This window comes from Thrips palmi, unplaced genomic scaffold, assembly GCF_012932325.1.
Source record: "Thrips palmi isolate BJ-2018 unplaced genomic scaffold, TpBJ-2018v1 HiC_scaffold_12, whole genome shotgun sequence".
Taxonomy (NCBI): domain Eukaryota; kingdom Metazoa; phylum Arthropoda; class Insecta; order Thysanoptera; family Thripidae; genus Thrips; species Thrips palmi.
In genome coordinates, this window is record NW_023144623.1 from 3480413 (window position 1) to 3487901 (window position 7489).

Consider the following 7489-nt stretch of genomic DNA (forward strand, 5'->3'; position numbering starts at 1 on the left):
ATTCGCCCTTGGTCATAGCCTAGAGCCTGCAGTCTGATTTCAAAGAGTCGCTTTGTCGCTCGGTCTCTGTCGTACTTACGGGACGTCCTACACGGATGAGAGAAAGAGAGAGAGACGGAAAGCAAGTCTTTGGAACAGCTCGGCTGGCGCCTGATAAAAGTACGGTGTGTCACCGATGTAATGAGTCATCAGACCTTAGTCTGAGGGAATCAGCAGACTGATTCCGAGAGTCTTTTTCGTTGCCCTGTCTCTCTCGAAATCATGGGGCGTCCCTTATAGGTGCGAGAGGCAGAGCGGCGTAAACGACTCTCGGAATCAGTCTGCAGGCGGGACAGTCTTTGGCTATGTACACCTTTGGCTACGCCTACGACTGCGCTCTGCTCACTCCGGTCGACGACCGCCTCTGCCTTCCCTGCATCTCCCCCCCTCCCCCCCTCACTCCCTCCGCGCCGCCCCCACCGCAAAGTAAGGCTCATTGTCGGCTGTAACTGAATTGGAAGCGGCCCCGTCCCGCCCCGCCCCCGCCGCCCCGCCCCGCCCCGCCCCCCCCGCCCCCCCCGGCCGCCCCCCGCCCCGCCCGCCCCCCCCCGCGCCGCCCCGCGCCGCCCCGCGCCCCCCGCGCCGCCCCGCGCCGCCCCGCGCCGCCCGCGCCGCCCGCGCCCGCCCCCGCCCGCCCGCGCCGCCCCGCGCCGCCCCGCGCCGCCCCGCGCCGCCCCGCGCCGCCCCGCGCCGCCCCGCGCCGCCGGCCCGCCCCGCGCCGCCCCGCGCCGCCCCGCGCCGCCCCGCGCCGCCCCGCGCGCCGCCGCGCCGCCCGCGCCGCCCCGCCCGCCCCGCGCCGCCCCGCGCCGCCCCCCGCCGCCGGCCGCCCCGCGCCCGCCCCGCGCCGCCGCGCGCCCCGCGCCGCCCCGCGCCGCCCCGCGCCGCCCCGCGCCGCCCCGCGCCCCCGCGCCCCCGCGCCGCCCCGCGCCGCCCGCGCCGCCCCGCCCCCGCGCCGCCCCGCGCCGCCCCGCGCCGCCCCGCGCGCCCCGCCCGCCCCGCGCCGCCCCGCGCCGCCCCGCGCCCCCGCCCCGCCGCCCCGCGCCGCCCCGCGCCGCCCCGCCTCGCCCGCGTGGACGGCGCGACTCCGTAGACTCGGCCAGTCTGCCAGGCCCAGCCAAGCTTGTCCAGTGCAAAGGGAAGCTCCCCGGAACGATCCATTAACGCCCGGTGCGGCTTTACCGTGGAAGGCTGGGCGCCGCACGCCACGGCATGGCACGCACGCCATGGCATGGCATGGCACGCCACGGCATGGCACGCCACGGCAAGGCACGCCACGGCATGGCACGCCACGGCAAGGCACGCCATGCCACGGCACGCCACGGCGCGAGCGCGGCGTTCGACGCGGCTGCAGCCAGAGTGCAGCAGCCTGTTGCGTGAGACGCCGCGCCGTCTGGCGATGCACTTCGCTGGATTGAATCGCGGCAACGGCATTTTCAGCCTTCGTTGATTGCCGTCTCTAGTCTCTGTTTCTGTTATGGGCTGTTCATTTGTGTGTGTGTGTGGGGGGGGGGGGGCGGTTGGTGTGGGTGGCGTTGTTGGAAAAAAGGGGACGAGGAAGCGGGGTATTTTTGTGGTCCCACGGCAAATTTTGACAAAAAAACCCTTTTTTTTCACCCCCCCCCCCTTCTCCCCCCTTTCACCCCCCCTTCTCCCCCCTCTCCCCCCCCTTTCCCCCCTTCCCCCCCCTTTCTCCCCCCCCCCCCTTTCTCCCCTCTCCCCCTTCTCCCCCCTTTCTCCCCCTTTCCTCCCCCTTTCTCCCCCCCTTTCTCCCCCCCCCCCCCTTTCTCCCCCCTTTTCTCCCCCCTCTTTCTCCCCCTTTCCCCCCCTTCTCCCCCCTCCTTTCTACCCCCCTTTTCTCTCCCCCCCTTCTCCCCCCCCCCTTTCTCCCCCAAATCCGTTCCTCCTGAACGTAATGATTGGAAGGCCCCTTATCAATGAATCACATCGACCCATGGTCGAGACAGCTTCGAACGGGCCTCTTTTACGTTTCGACACGCCGCGGCGGCCGGGGGAGACGCGAGACGCGGCAGGGAAGGGAGGGCTTCAGTGATGCCTATCTCCGCGATGATGTCTTGCTTGGAGGCTTATCATGCCATTCATTGCCTGGCCGGTCGCGCGGCGCGGCCCGTGGGGCAGGTCGCTGTCAGGGCCACGCCGCCGCACGCCGCACAGTGGGCCAGAAGACCGGCGGAGGCGGCCAAAGACGCGTTTTGAGCTCCGGCGTCGCCAAATGGAACTGGAACCGAACGCGTGACCCCACCAATAGATTCCTCGTTCGAAAAGAGCAATCCATTGGTGGGGTCACACGTTCGGTTGGAGTCTCATTTAGCGACTCTGGTTTAAAATGCGTCTAGAATTTTGGCCGCCGCCTCCACTGTGCGCCGCCGCGACCGCCCAGCTTTGTCGCGACGGTGAACTGACTCACGACCCTCGGTTGTGGATACGTGTGACTGCGTGCGGACGCGGATTCAAATCTCTCCACCCCGGAAAAGGAAGCCCTCACGCATGCACCATCAAACTTTGCGCTAGTCAGGAAAGTCAGGGCAGCAGCTGGGAAACTGGCAAAAGTTTGTTTACTCCGGCCCTGCAGTTTTGGCGGTTTTGGCGGCTGCATGCCCCCCCCCTTCCGGGCCCTTCTGGACCCGCCGCTTCCTACGATGTGCCTGTTCGGCCGCGTATTAAAACTTAAGGAGGACGTCTCTAAAGGTTATGTTAATCGAAGTGCTCGCGGCTCATCCTGGATGCTGTGCGCTTACCATCTGCGTCTTCGTCCGGATCGTTGTTGTTGTTTGTTGTTGTTGTTGTCGTCGTCGTCGTTTCCTTGGCCTGACGGTTTGTCAGGTGATTTATCCTCGACGACCTTGTCACCCACTTTCTTTCCACTGGAGGCCGATTCCGGCAATTGGCACTAGTCTTCGCCGTCTCTCTCTCTCTCTCTCTCTCTCTCTCTCTCTCTCTCTCTCTCTCTCTCTCTCTCTCTCTCTCTCTCTCTCTCTCTCTCTCTCTCACACACACCCCTTGCGGAGTGAGTTGGACAGAGACATGGCGTAGTGCCCTTTGCTCGTGGTATCAGCCTGCTGCCTTGTCATTTGCGTTTCTAGCTCACTAGGCGGTTTAGGACTGACGTTTCATTATGACTTTAATTTGTTCATTTTTTTGGTAAGTGCTCACGCTAAATGTTTGAGCACAATTTTGCTGCGGTGTCGCACAATTTTAAACCTGTGTAACAATTTTGTATAAATTTTGCTCAAACTTGCATAATTAATGCGCTTTTACGCATAATGTTATGCAAATTCCACCCCCGTACACAAAATCGTGCAAGTTACACGTGTAATAATTTAGTGTGCTCCTTTGACGGTAACCATTTCGCGGCTCTTTTCGGTAATCCGGAATGCGGGCTGCAGTGCAGTGGCAGTGCAGTGGCAGTGCAGTGGCAGTGCAGTGGCAGTGCAGTGCAGTTCAGTGGCAGTTCAGTGGCAGTGCAGTGGCAGTGCAGTGGCAGTGCAGTGGCAGTGCAGTGGCAGTGCAGTGGCAGTGCGTGGCAGTGCAGTGGCAGTTCAGTGGCAGTCCTTGGCAGTGGTGGCAGTTCAGTGGCAGTGCAGTGCAGTGCAGTGGCAGTGCAGTGGCAGTGCAGTGGCAGTGCAGTGGCAGTGCAGTGGCAGTGCAGTGGCAGTGCAGTGGCAGTGCAGTGGCAGTGCAGTGGCAGTGCAGTGGCAGTGCAGTGGCAGTGCAGTGGCAGTGGCGCGTCACACAGTGTGGCACACTGGGAAAGCCGCGGCCGGCCGGCTTCTAATTGCACGGGGCTGCCATCATAGTGCGCGCTGCCCCGCCCGCCCTGCGCCGCCCTGCGAGTCAGAAGAGCCGCATCGTCGCTCTGTCTCTCTCGCACTCCTAGGACTCTGTCTGGAAGAGCGAGAGCGGTGACGAAGCGGTGCTGAAGCAGCCGTGATGCCACTTGCATGAATTTGGCATCATGGATGGATGCGACGTGATGAGTGGTTTAGTGCCAACGTTTGCAGTAACAGTGCTGCATGTCTGCATGCTGTTCAATCGCATGGCAGTACATGGCATGCGGGCTAGATGCATCGGCAGGCAATGGCATCAAGTGATTCTGCTGTTGCATGCTGTGCAGATCATTAGGCGAAAGTTGCATCTGAAACGCGTCTGCCCTGTCTTAATTGTCCTGGGGGATGGTCCGCCCGCAGCCCCCTTTGCGTTCTGCGAGTTTTTCAAACTCGATTTTTCGCCGTTTTGCGTGATTTTCCGGAACGAGGATTGAGCAATGGTGACAATATCGGTTGCACGACTTTGCCTGGCCCTCGCCGATCCCGACTGCAGAAAGTAACACAACAAAAGTACACAAATTTCATGGAAAATTTTTCAACAGGAAGTTTCAGGCTTTAATAGTACACAATTAGGACGAAATTACATCAAAGTTCTGTGTCTTAATTTTGGGGGATGGTGAGTTTTGGTTTGGCGCGTTTTTCAATATCCTTTTCTGTTTTGGCGTGATTTTGGACTAGGATTGGCAATTGGCACACATATTTCACGACTTTGCTGGCCCTGCGCCGCCCTGCGCAGCGTTTTGTGTTTTGCGTAGTTAAAAGGATCAGCGAAAGCCAGATTTTGTGCCTATTTGTGTCCGCTTCTTTTTCTCACGAGGTTAGAGTGCAGCAGCATTGCACGCGAGACGGTCGCCACCGCAGACGTAAAAACCGCTACACCGTAAGTGTATGCTCTTGATAAAAAATAAAATGCGAGGGAAAATGAACAGATGATTTGGGAGGAGCTGGTTCGGTAGTCTCCACATGTCATCATTTGGGGTTAAGGTACAGCACTCTGCGGTTTGGCTGCCACGCATTGTCGCTGCCACTGTAAAGAACTTGGCGCAAACGACCACGCAGAGGAAGTGGACGGTGCACTGCACTGGGAATCGAAACGCAGTATAACACTGCAAAAAGTTCCGTGGTTTAGTACGGAAAATGTACGGAAAATGGGGTACGGAAAAGGTACGGAAAAGGTAAGGACCTTCCGTACTGTTTCTCTGTGGTCTCCATAAGGATCTCATGTAAACTGGTACGGCAAACAAGTACAGAACGTCCGTAGTTGGCAAGGTACGGACGGACGGTCCAGGTAAAAAATTGACCAGACACGTTCCGTACTTTTTCCGTACTTTTTTCTACCAGTGGAATACCCGTTTTTGTGGCTCGGAAAGTGATGCTTTGTCAGTTGGCGTTGTAAAATGGAACAGGTGGTAATAATGGGACACACAATTTCTGGAAGATTAAGATTCAACATTTTTTAACGTCATGCGTGCTATGATACATCACATTCATCGTCCAGTGATTGTGTGTACCATATTAGACGCTGTCTCACCCTGTCCCATTTTGCCCCCAACTGAGTCAGTATTCCTCCTACATTTTGGGTATATCGCACGTTGGCGCAATCGCGCAATGCAATGAGACATTGCACCTTGCGTGCGGTGTTCGTTTCCTTGAGGTTTACAGTGTGCGTGTCCTCTCTAGCCTCGCCACTTCCTTCCCCGTTGCATTCTCCGTTCTGCTCTGCCGTGGTTCTAACTCAGTGCTCCTGCCCAATGCGATCCCCATTTCTCTGTCTGCGTGGTTCTTCCCTCTCCGTGTCCGACGCGCCTCTGTCCACCCACACACCCTCACCGAGATCCCGTCTCTTAATCTTATAGTGAGTGCACAATATTCTTTCGCATGGATTATCTTTCTAGCTTTGATGCGTTTAAAAATGTTTTCAAATGCACCCGTGGGTATCAGAATGCGTCCGCAGATGACAGCTGCACTGAGAATGAAAAAGTCATGATCAGTACCTATTTTTGGGCGAGGTTTACTTTATCACCCAAATTTGGGCGAGGAAGGTTTCCTCGCCCAATTTTGGGTGAGGAAGGGTGTATCAGCTCCCTTATAGCTCCATAGTATTATGACCCAAATTTGGGTGAGGAAACTTGCCTCACCCAAATTTGGGTAATAAAGAATTCCTCACCCAAAATTTTAGTCATGATCATGACTCTTTCATTCTCAGTGTGCTCGCCGTTCAATCACCCCTCACGCTGATTTTACGAAACACCGTCATATTTCCTAGAAAATCGTGATGGTTTGTACCTAAAATCGCACGAATGAGCGTGAATTCGCAAACGATTTTATTCGACTTTCTCGTGTGCTACAAGAACCCAGAGGTCTCCCTTAAAGACGGTGCAAATACAATTGCGCGTAAAAGTACGTACTTTTACGGTGTTGTATCCTTGCCTCTTCCCCGACACACTGATAAGCCGGACGTGAATAGCCCCCTTTTGTCTCTCATCCACGCGCCGCTGCCTCGGCAAGCATCGCGGCGGAGAAACCCGCGCCGCATCCACAAATCCGTGTCAAGTGAAAGAAATCTCCTTTCCCCCATTTTTTTAATGTTTTTTTTTTCAGTTGGTCATTCCATTTGTGGTTTGCATGGAAATGATTCATTTATCGCTCGTCCGTGCCTTCGGGATTGTCGGACCCATTTGCCAAACTCGAAAATGGGTACGCCGAAAAATGATGAATAGTTTGGCCATCTGTTTAGGACAGAGGGGTGGGGTGACTCACTGTAGAAATTCAATAACGATAATGTGTCAGAATGTGCAAGATTTCTAGCCTATTTGCAGCACATTTTGTCTACTTACAGGCACTCTTAAAACCTTACGAAGTATTATGAGCATACATATAACAAACTAAAATACTTTTGTTATACGAAGAAATAGTTCGTAAATTACGAAGTATTTACTTTGTAAGCTTATGTATGCTCAAAATACTTTGTTATACAAACTACTTTTCTTTGTAAGGCCCAAGTTTGTAAGGTTTTCTCAGTGGGCGTTTTTGCCACCTGAATGTGGAATGTGTTTAAATTATGTACAATGAATCTGGGAATATGCCCCTGCGTTTAGGACCCTCCACCTTCCGAAGTATTTTCAGCATACGCATACTACAAACTTACGAAGAAATTTTTCGTAAATTACGAGCTATTTTCGTTGTAAGCTTATGCATGCTCAAAATACCTTCTAATATGAAGCTATTTCACTTCGTAAGGCTTAAATAGTTTGTAAAGGTTTTGCCTCCCCCGTAAGCTAACCGTGTGGGCACGCGCTGGGGGGTTGACCCTGCCCCACTGCAGCGCTGCAGCGTGTAGTGCACGCCGTCCTTGAACAGTGCCAGGGCGCTAATCCCTTCCCCCTTCCCCATTTCACCTCCCCCTCCCCTTCCCCGGTGCCGCCGTGGCCGCTGGGCCGGCCGGCGCGGCCCGTCCGGACAGAGCAGCGTGAGTGCCGCCGCGGCCGGCCAGCGAGACGCACCCTCTCGGCCGCCGGGACGCGACGCCGGGTCCGCGACGAACACGCGAAGTGCGCGAGTCCACCGACCGGAGTCCGCGGTCTGGACGCCGCCGAGTCGGCCGG

General features: G+C 56.7%; 1 protein-coding gene across 1 annotated transcript in view; it reads left to right on the forward strand.

The window, feature by feature from the left end:
* LOC117640451 (WD repeat-containing protein 47-like) overlaps positions 1-7489 on the forward strand; it is a 51722-nt gene that overhangs the window by 1127 nt on the left and 43106 nt on the right. The gene's annotated exons all lie outside the window — the stretch shown is intronic.